We start from the raw sequence: 10776 nt of genomic DNA, 5'->3' as shown, positions 1-10776 counted from the left end.
AACTTCGCACACAAAGGTCACATGGGGGTCAACCCATTGACATTTATGATCAGAAGGTACCTTTAACATCTGAAAATAGCATCGAAACTGTAAAAATCCACAAAACACGAAAAGGTCACCAGAGGTCAAATTGAGGTCAAGGGTCACCCAGATGCGGGTCGACAATTGGATTACATTGAAGCAACTACCAACTCTAACGGACAATTTGTTCTCAAGTTATCGCAAAAATACTAGTTTTTTATCATTAATTGACCTTTGGTGACCTCGGATCACATGACGCTTAAGTTTGAAAATATTCCCCTATACCATTTGCAACTTGTCTCAAAATATCAACTGTGTAACACCTCGGCACTGGGAGTTATTACACTAAATGTCTGAAAATTAACTTCGACCTCATATAACTTCGCACACGAAGGTCAGACGGGGGTCAAACCATTAACATTTATGATCAGAAGGTACCTTTAACATCTGAAAATAGCATCGAAACTGTAAAAATCCACAAAACACGAAAAGGTCACCAGAGGTCAAATTGAGGTCAAGGGTCATCCAGATGCGGGTCGACAATTGGATTACATTGAAGCAACTCCCAACCCTAACGGACAACCTGTTCTCAAGTTATCGCAAAAATACTAGTTTTTTATCATTAATTGACCTTTGGTGACCTCGGATCACATGACCCTTAAGTTTGAAAATATTCCCCTATACCAATTGCAACTACTCCAAAAATATCAACCTTGTCACAACTTGGAACTGGGAGTTATTGCATTAAATGTGTGAAAATTAACTTTGACCTCATATAACTTCGCACACGAAGGTCACATGGGGGTCAACCTATTGACATTTATGATCAGAAGGTACCTTTAACATCTGAAAATAGCATCGAAACTGTAAAAATCCACAAAACACGTAAAGGTCACCAGAGGTCAAATTGAGGTCAGGGGTCACCCAGATGCGGGTCGACAATTGGATTACATTGAAGCAACTCCCAACCCTAACGGACAATTTGTTCTCAAGTTATCGCAAAAATACTAGTTTTTTATCATTAATTGACCTTTGGTGACCTTGTATCACATGACCGTTAAGTTTGAAAATATTCCCCTATACCATTTGCAACTACTCCAAAAATATCAACCTTGTCACAACTTGGAACTGGGAGTTATTGCATTAAATGTGTGAAAATTAACTTCAACCTCATATAACTTCGCACACATAGGTCAGACGGGGGTCAACCCATTAACATTTATGATCAGAAGGTACCTTTAACATCTGAAAATAGCATCGAAACTGTAAAAATCCACAAAACACGAAAAGGTCACCAGAGGTCAAATTGAGGTCAAGGGTCACCCAGATGCGGGTCGACAATTGGATTACATTGAAGCAACTCCCAACCCTAACAGACAATTTGTTCTCAAGTTACCGCAAAAATACTAGTTTTTTATCATTAATTGACCTTTGGTGACCTCGGATCACATGACCCTTAAGTTTGAAAATATTCCCCTATACCATTTGCAACTTGTCTCAAAATATCAACTGTGTAACACCTTGGCACTGGGAGTTATTACACTAAATGTCTGAAAATTAACTTTGACCTCATATAACTTAACATACAAAGGTCACCTTGGGTCAACTTATTGACATTTTTGATTGATGAGATCTAAATTAGAGCATCAAACTATACAAATTCAAACGTTTTTTCTTTGCCCATTTTCTGCCCCCAAAATACTAGTTTTTTAACATTAATTGACCTTTGGTGACCTCGGATCACAGGACCGTTAAGTTTGAAAATATTTCCCTACACCATTTGCAACTTGTCCAAAAATATCAACCATGTCACACCTTGGAACTGGGAGTTGTTGCATTAAATGTCTGAAAATTAACTTTGACCTCGTATAACTTTGCACACGAAGGTCACACGGGTGTCAACCAATTGACATTTTTGATCGGAAGGTACCTTTGATATCCAAATCTAGCATCAAAACCAAACATTTCCTTTTTTGCTCGTTTCCTCCCAAAATAAGCACATTTTTTCTAATGTGACCTTTGACCTTTTGACCTTGGTTTCAGATGTAGTTTAATCTCCTGATTCCAAAAAACAACACGACAAGTCTGTACAACCATCCTAACTCCGACCGAAAAACTTTGACCCCATATAACTTCGCACATAAAGGTCACACGGGGTCAACTTATTGACATTTATGATCAGAAGGTACCTGTGACATCTGGAAATAGCATCAAAATTGTAAAAATCCCCCAAAACACGTAAAGGTCACCAGAGGTCAAATTGAGGTCAAGGGTCACCCAGATGCGGGTCGACAATTGGATAACATTGAAGCAACTCCCAACCCTGACGGACATTTCGTTCTCAAGTTATCGCAAAAATACTAGTTTTTTATCATTAATTGACCTTTGGTGACCTCGGATCACATGACCGTTAAGTATGAAAATGCTCCCCTAACCAGTTCACAACTTGTCCCAAAATATCAATCTTGTCACACATTGGCACTGGGAGTTATTGCAGTTTTAATATTTTCGGTTCTTGGACCATAACTGACCTTTGGTGACCTTTGTGGGCACCAGAAACAATAGGGCACACCTTCTCCATATGGCGGATCTATAGTCCAAGTTTGGCCTCAATCCAACATTCCCTTATTGAGATAGAGCGTACCCAAGCAAGTGTCACAGACACACACACACACATACATACATACACACATACACATGCCAACCTGACTGCATAGGTTCCTTTTGCTAAAGCAAGGAACCAAAAATGGTAGGTGCCTGGAGCAGTAATTAGGCCATCAATTTTTAGCGATTTGCATGTTTAGTTTCTCCAGAATTTTATTGACTGATTTATCTGCCGGTGTAGTATCATCAACATTCAAAATGATTTTTTTAAAAACTGAAGGGTTTTCTTCAGCAAAGGCTCATATGCCATATTTAGGACATAGAACACTGCCAAATAATTGCACATGGCTGCGAACAAACTTTTCAAAGTAGCTACTTGCAAGGTTTCCACTATCACAGTGTACTCTGGAACACCTTCATCCTCTGTCACCTGGATATAAACTGGCACGTCTGACAAGTCTGTAACCTGCAAAGATATTAAGGTATATGTATTCAATATACAGCGCTTTCCAGTTTCAGAAAATGGGAGGGGTGGCTGATCCACCATGATGGCCATGAGTGACCAACAAACAAATATACTCCACCAACGAAGGAATTAAAATAAATAATTTCTTAAATATTTTTTCAAATCAATTTACAGTACATCGTATTCACTCCAAGTAATACTATTTTTGATGATATAAATAATAGCAGAGTATAAATGAAACAACAGAGCTAAATGGTGCACTGGTTCCGTGTATTTTAGAGAGAAATGAATATTTGCCATGAGTTATGACATCTTGTTACAGCTAATTACATCATGGTAGGGATTCATTCCACTAGATGATTTTAATACACTTGGGGCTGATCAGGAAATCCACATTGGGTTATGGTTACTGCAACTACAGATTGAAATCTGTCCAACATTCTGTTCCAGTTATCACATACATACTAGTCTATTCTACCTTTGTGATGATGCCCTTACTATATTTACAGCTATGAACACTCTCAGGTCATACATGTGATATTTAGTTAGGGAATAATGATCAGATGTGCGGGCCTTTGTTGCAGACAGAAGGTTTTCAGGGCCCAAATATTTCAAGACCCCCCAGAAATAAGGATGCCAAAAAATGCCCCCCCCCCCAAAAAAAAAAGAAAAAAAGATGCCCCAACAAATGTTAGGGCTAAACCAATTTTAGGGCAAATTTGTATGAAAAGTATCATTTTGAGTGATTTCATAAATTGGCCCATATGGTCTACAGGTGACTTAGGCCCCCAAATCCTAAAAACCCAAAGGAGGCACTACCTAAGTACCACTGTGAAAAATGCTCAACACTGCACCATAGAATTCATAGGAAAAGAAACATTTTGTGTGATTTCAGGCGGAGTTCAGGAGTTCAAAATGGCCCATATGGCCCATATATGACCTTTGGCCTAAAATTCCAAACACCCCGAAGGAGCACTACCAAAACACTATCATGACAATTAAACTCTAAGCATTGTGACCATACAATCTGTAGGAAAATGTTAATTTTGAGTTATTTCCTGAACTAGCCCATATGGCATCAGACCTAAAATTGCTGAATACCCCAAAGGAAACACTACCAGGGCACTATCATGATGAACCCTCGACACTGTAACATACAATATCAGACCACCTCTGATGGCCTTGACCCATAGTTTACATACTGTTGATTTAAATAATACATTGGGTACTTACACTATCCTCATCTGCAAATACAATCATAGCCCCCAACTTCTCATTCAGTAGAGTCGGAACTGACAGAATTGCTGCATGCATTCTAGACTCTAAAAGAAAAATCAACAACAGAATGTTAAAGCACTCATAACATCATGACATTTCAGAAGAGTGATATTATGTCATATTTGGTAACATCGATAGGACAAAAATATCACAGATTCACTCATCTGCAGTCCGGAGAACAATACTCAATACTCGATAAATTGCTTAGGTGATAATATTAAAGTAGGGTACTAAATACATCACAGGTCTTATTTTCAGCAAAGATATTTGTATCATTTGATAAGGTCTAGGCTACTTAGCTAAGTAATATCAAGTATGAGCTCAACCCAAGCAAGCATCTTTAAGTTATGCCCATGTTCAGTTATTTGTCGTGGGCCCCTACTGGCATGGGCTGTACAAAAGGATTGCATCCATGTCCTTGTTTCAGCTTGAGGGATTCAAGACAATGATAACTGATAACTAAGGAACATTTGAAGCAAAATATAGAAACATTAATGGAAAAATATCAAATACTGAGATTGTATTGAAAGAGTTGCTCCATTTGTCAAGAATATGTATCAGTTGTCAAACTCGTATCTTGGACCCAAAGCAGATAGGTTTCATTGATACCTACAGATTCCTGAAGTCCGAGAACATGTTTTCCCTGAATTAACAACCATATACCATATTCTGAGGTCTTCAATAAAATGAATATAATAGAGAGCAGACTAGCAAGCAGATTGACACATGAAAATTTGAACCTCAGGATTCAGCTGGCAACAGAGCATGAACTAGTGTGAAAGTTGAACAAGGAAGATATTATTTGAGAATATGCAGACAGTGATAAATTGAAATGCCTCTTGTTTCCAAAGTAGAGTAAGTAGACTAGATTTCCATATACTCAGCTTGTAACAATGTAACATTGCATCATATAAATGGATCAAACTGCATATCGTGTAGCCTATAATACATATAGGCATATAGAGGGAAGTGGGGGCAGGTTGTCACATACCACCTACTTCCACCCATGGATTTGCATATTGAACAATATATTTTTGGAAATTGGAATAGACATTCTATATCCATATCCATAACTTCAAACATGTTATAATAACCTTAATAATAATAAAACGTTTTTTTATAGGGCATTCCGTCCAAGACCACAATGCTGCAATGCACTGCACACAGAAAAAATATAATTATACAAAACATTACCCATATTGCAAATATAAATGCTAATTCAGAGTTGATTTTTTAATTTTTTTTTAATAATCGAATAAATTTTGCAATAATCAAAAGTTCAATTTCCTCTCAAATGTTACCTAAATCTTCCAAAAACATCTATACCCACCCATATCACATACGAGCAGTCAGCCCAATGATTTAATTTGATTTCGGGACAATCAAGGGAAGTCAACAGTCTTGAATATAATATCAAAATTAGGCCCTATATCCCCTCCACTAAGGGGCCCATGATACTGTACCAATTTCCCTTTGTTGAACACAGACACTTGTTTGTACCAAATGAAGTACTTCACAGCCATAATTTATGCAATCTACCGTCAATACACAGCCTGTCTCGTTATCATCTGAGCACTTGATTGTGTTCATCCATGATCATATCTGGCAGTCTGGGTTATCTGTGGTACAGGGTCTTTCACAGGGTCCATCCTGATCCTTATTCTACTGAACTTAACTGAACTCTGAGGGGATTCTAGCAGGCAATTTCTAGAATTGTTCAATTTGTTTAAGCATGATAGGCCTCATGCCATACCGGTGTATGTGACAAGGATTTTTCTCCCTGAAAATACAACCCCCCCCCCCCCCCCCAGATTTACTGAAATTGCTTTGATACTTGATTGAGACTCTATTTTATAAGGAACTGCTTGATTTCAGAGAATATGCTGACCACAAATTCAACTTTTCCTGCCAAGAATTAGAAAAGTGATTTAAATCAGTGATTTAAAAAAAACCACTGATTTAAATCAGCATAATTTAAAATCACACAACCCTCTGCTAGTAAGTCTTAACAAGGTCCTAAATTTACATATAGATTTAGCATTTCAAACATGTGGTGGTAGTTGGTTTCAGAGTTTAGCAGCTGCTGAAAAAAGAACTCTCACCGTAAGTAATGGTGCTGACATTTGTACAATAAGTGTTGTAGCAGCATTTGACCTGAGAATATGTACCGGTTCATTGATATTGAGAAGTTTACATAGATAGTATGGAGCAAGTTTATTTAATATTTTGTAGGTCAAAAGCATTAACTTACACATGATACGCTTCTTCACTTGTAACCAGTGGAGATTTACAAGGATGGGGGTTATGTGTTCACACTTCCTAGATAAGGTAACCAACCTGGCAGCTCGTACAACACTGGAGCTTATTTGGCAGTCCATAAATGAGTCTGTTGCAAGAGTCAAGATGTGAAGAGACAAATGCATGCACTAGCCTTTTAGTGCTACCAGTCTGAGTATGTACGGATGCGCCCTATTTTCCTCAGACTGTATGATGCAAGACGACAAACGTTAATGTCTAATGAAGGTGTTTATTTTTCACTACCATACATCTGAATGGTTATACCCCCTTACCAAGACATATTTTGCATCCACCCCTGCCTCAGACTTTGCTCGTAGTCCATTTTGAAGACCCAGCACATACCTGGGTGATGATCACTTGAATAGTGAATTACAGATTGAATTGTTACTAATGTACCTTAACGGGCACCCTCGTCCTTCTCCATGGATGTATCTATGACAGTGGGATGCTTCATCTTCAAAGTGCAGCGGATTATGGCATCTCCATACTTGGAAAGCCCTTCACCAAGCAACTGTGCCATTGTCGTCTTTCCTTCAAGTCGCTTTAATTCAAGTAGTATCTATGGTTAAATGAGATCAATTAGATATTATACAGTACATATGGTAAATTCACCTGAGAAGTTAAGAGATCGCTTAGGACTAACACATATTCGGGATTATGTTCAGAGACGTAGATTGAGATGGTTTAGACATGTCGAAAGGGATGGAAGGTGTGAATTGGTAAAGAAGTAGAGAGAGACTACTGTAGCAGGTCAATGTAGGAGCAGTAGGCTCCCCAAGTCTTGGGATGAGGACATGAGGTTTTGCGGAGTGATCTTGCTGATAAAGGTATAGATCGGGCTCTAGCTCAGAATAAAACAAAATGGTTTCTTTTTAAGGGGGAACATCCCCCCTACAAATTCCCAATAGCAGTATCAGCAAAAAAAGTGTGGGAATCCTGCAATCACGCTGCTTAGCGCAACACTGTCTTGAATTGATTTTTGAAAAACAAAGTCGTGGTTCGAACAAGTGGTGGGCATAAAGTGAATATATTCAAATGTCCATAACTTTTGAAACCACAAGATTAAATTTTACTTTTACGCAGACTACTGTATAATAAATAATATCTACAAAGACATATTCATACAGTACCTCTTCATCTTCAAATAGCCAAGGATAGACTTTCTTAACCACTTCGCTAGTAGCATCCTCTTCCACAATTAAACGACGTCTATCTGCCAATGTGATAGACATACAACTTTTGTTATTTGTTCACATCCCTAATGTTCATGTGCATATTTTGTACAGCATGTGGGTAAAGTGAAATTACTATGCAGTGATACAGAAGCCTGAATGCATTTGATACCTGTATGGAAAAGAAACATGTGCAAACATTAATCAATCCGCTATGGTAGCTACATTTTCATTTGTCAAGTGTACAATGATAACCAAATACATTTATGTTTGAAATTGTAGTATTTCCAAAAAGTTGAATGAAACACCCCGTAAAAGATGTCCTATTTTATTTCCAATGGAATTAGGGTTAGCCTAGGGGGATCAACTGCGGTTCACGGTACCACAGGTAAAGCGAGGAATATTCCATCTTGAAAAAAGCCTAGTCCAAGGCTATATGACTCCCTACAAACAGCTACAACAAATTAAACACCCACCCACCTTTGTTCTGAATCGGAACTGTTTTGTACAAACTTAAAAAATAGCAGAAAAAACTGTCGCTAGAATATATAACAAATTTTAGCCAAAAATTCCGGACAAGTCAGTGCAATTGTCCAGAAATATTCCCCCTCTATATTACTGACAACTAGGCCTATAAATTGATATGACACAGCTGTGGCAGCAATAGGCTGTTAGATTGCTCCAAGGTCCCCAATGTTTATTTTGGAAGGGGGAGTGTATTCTCCTGTGAATTGTTAATGGGATTGTTGGATAAGATAGGATGGTCAGTGGACAAACTGGTAATAAAAGATTGGCGTCATGTTCAGTTGATGTTTCGTATGAAACATAGGCCTAGCCTCTGTATTTTATAAAAACTATTTAGGGCTAGGCCTGGGGAGGGGGGGGCTATAGGGCCCTAGGAATAATCAGCTTATTTAGTGTAACAGTTTCGCACGCAACTACACAATCCCATACACACTATTCTAGTTAATTCGTTATCTTAGGGTGACCCTAATTGGAGGCTAATCCTTAACTCACACCTAATCTAGGTATAAATAATACGGCCTAGGACTATGTCCCCCCTGAAAGTGCAGGAGAAACACTGCTGTGAATTTATCCCCCTAAAATATTTCAAGAATAATATAGCCAAGGTCCTATCCCCCTAAGGCTAAAGTTTCTAATACAGATTATAAATATTAAGTTTAATTTAGGTTTGTTATTTTGTAAAGAAATTATCCATTGCAAACATGAGAAACGCGTGAATACCGGAGCCACCATGATACTGTAAATATACGGAGGCCTACTGTTACGATAAACTGTGCTGTACAACTACTACAACTACAAGGCAGCTTAACGTCATTAGGTTTAACGTTAGGCAATTCGCCTATAGCTACTGCATGATAGGCCTAGCCTAGGACCTAGATCTTAGCTTGTTCGTACACAAGTTGGAATAATCGAAAATACACACTTTATGGTCTAATATACTATATACTTTTTAAGTGACTAACAAACGACACTGGCCAAAGGCCCAAAGAAAACTGGTCTAATATACTAACCTTGCAATCGTTACTGACAATATCACTGGATGATAATACTTTTTTGATTTTTCGTACCGTAACCATCTGGCTGCTAACTCCCTGCTGTACGTTCCTTGCTCGTCGTGTACGTATGTGTACAATGTACTATAGTTCAGTGCAGTACGCTAGGCCGTACCGTGGCGCTACAATTGTTAATATTTTCCCGCGCTTTTTCATGTGACGAATATATCAACCTGATTGACTAGTGAGTTTCGTCCCAGTGCTGACATTTATTGTAGGACCAGATTAAAATAGAACTGTGACCATTATGTTCTGGTCAGGCGACCTTTTGGGTTAGTCGTGAAGGCATCTCTACCAAGATTATGGCGGGATAATCGTTGACTAACGTAAACCAGTCGATATGACTAGATAACATTTCTTGAAAACGAAATGTAACTTGAATTTTCAAAGAGATCGCACCATTTCGAATTTAAAGCAACCTTAACAATACCAAAACATACCAAAGGAGATCAGGGATACCCCACCTCAGGCCCTTCTCCAGGCCTCCATTCACCAAGTTCACCAGACTCTCTATAGATCACTGTGACAATGTTAAAGAATGTGAGTATTTGTGTGTGGTTGGTGTGGGGTTTGGTGGGGGGGGGGGTAAACGGTGTCATTACTGTCTTCACCCCTATGACACAGTTTCGGGTAAAGGGACTTACATTCTACAGTTTTACTAGATTTTCTAACAACTTCGCAGACGTTTCCTGACTTAATCTCCAGATCTGCTTCACTGTTCTTTACAGCCTTCCAGATACTGTATGTCATGGCTTGGTCGTTCATATAACATCTCCATGTATCCATCACAGCTTAGACTTTGGGTTAACCTTGCGTTTGCTCTAAAATATTCTGTAAATGCGTTCTCACATTTTCTACGGAGGCTGACGAAAACGCAGTACTAACCACTGATCTATACTAACTGGATACGCTGCGCGGCTCCGTGTGCGAAGCAGCCGGAACCGACTCAGCGGCCATGTCGGGATATTCAAAATATAACCGCGCACACACAAAGTGCATACTGTACGTTGCTATGTCGGTCGAGAAGGTGATCCGAAGAGGTACCAGGGAAGCTAAATTGAGGTTGCAGAAAATATACCGCGAAATAAAACATTTAACCCCTGAAAAATATGTGTTATGCCAGACTGAGATGTAACATACGCTCATCTTCCGTGCAGGAAAAGGTATGGAATGAGCCCAATGTATACACGCTGCAACTGCAATGCAATCCAAAGTCTATGGGATACGTCGGACTAGGAACTTGAGGGCCTTCCCTCATGGTTGCGATATGAAGAATAGTTGTTGTTTGTATTGTTGTATTGTTTGGTTTTGGTGGTTTTGGCAGAGTTAAAAGGAAGTTAACCGATGCGTAAATGATGAA

The sequence above is a fragment of the Apostichopus japonicus genome, chromosome 17 (genome assembly GCF_037975245.1).
Source record: "Apostichopus japonicus isolate 1M-3 chromosome 17, ASM3797524v1, whole genome shotgun sequence".
NCBI classification, from domain to species: domain Eukaryota; kingdom Metazoa; phylum Echinodermata; class Holothuroidea; order Aspidochirotida; family Stichopodidae; genus Apostichopus; species Apostichopus japonicus.
The sequence above is the reverse complement of the archived record's forward strand: the minus strand, read 5'-3'. Positions refer to the sequence as shown.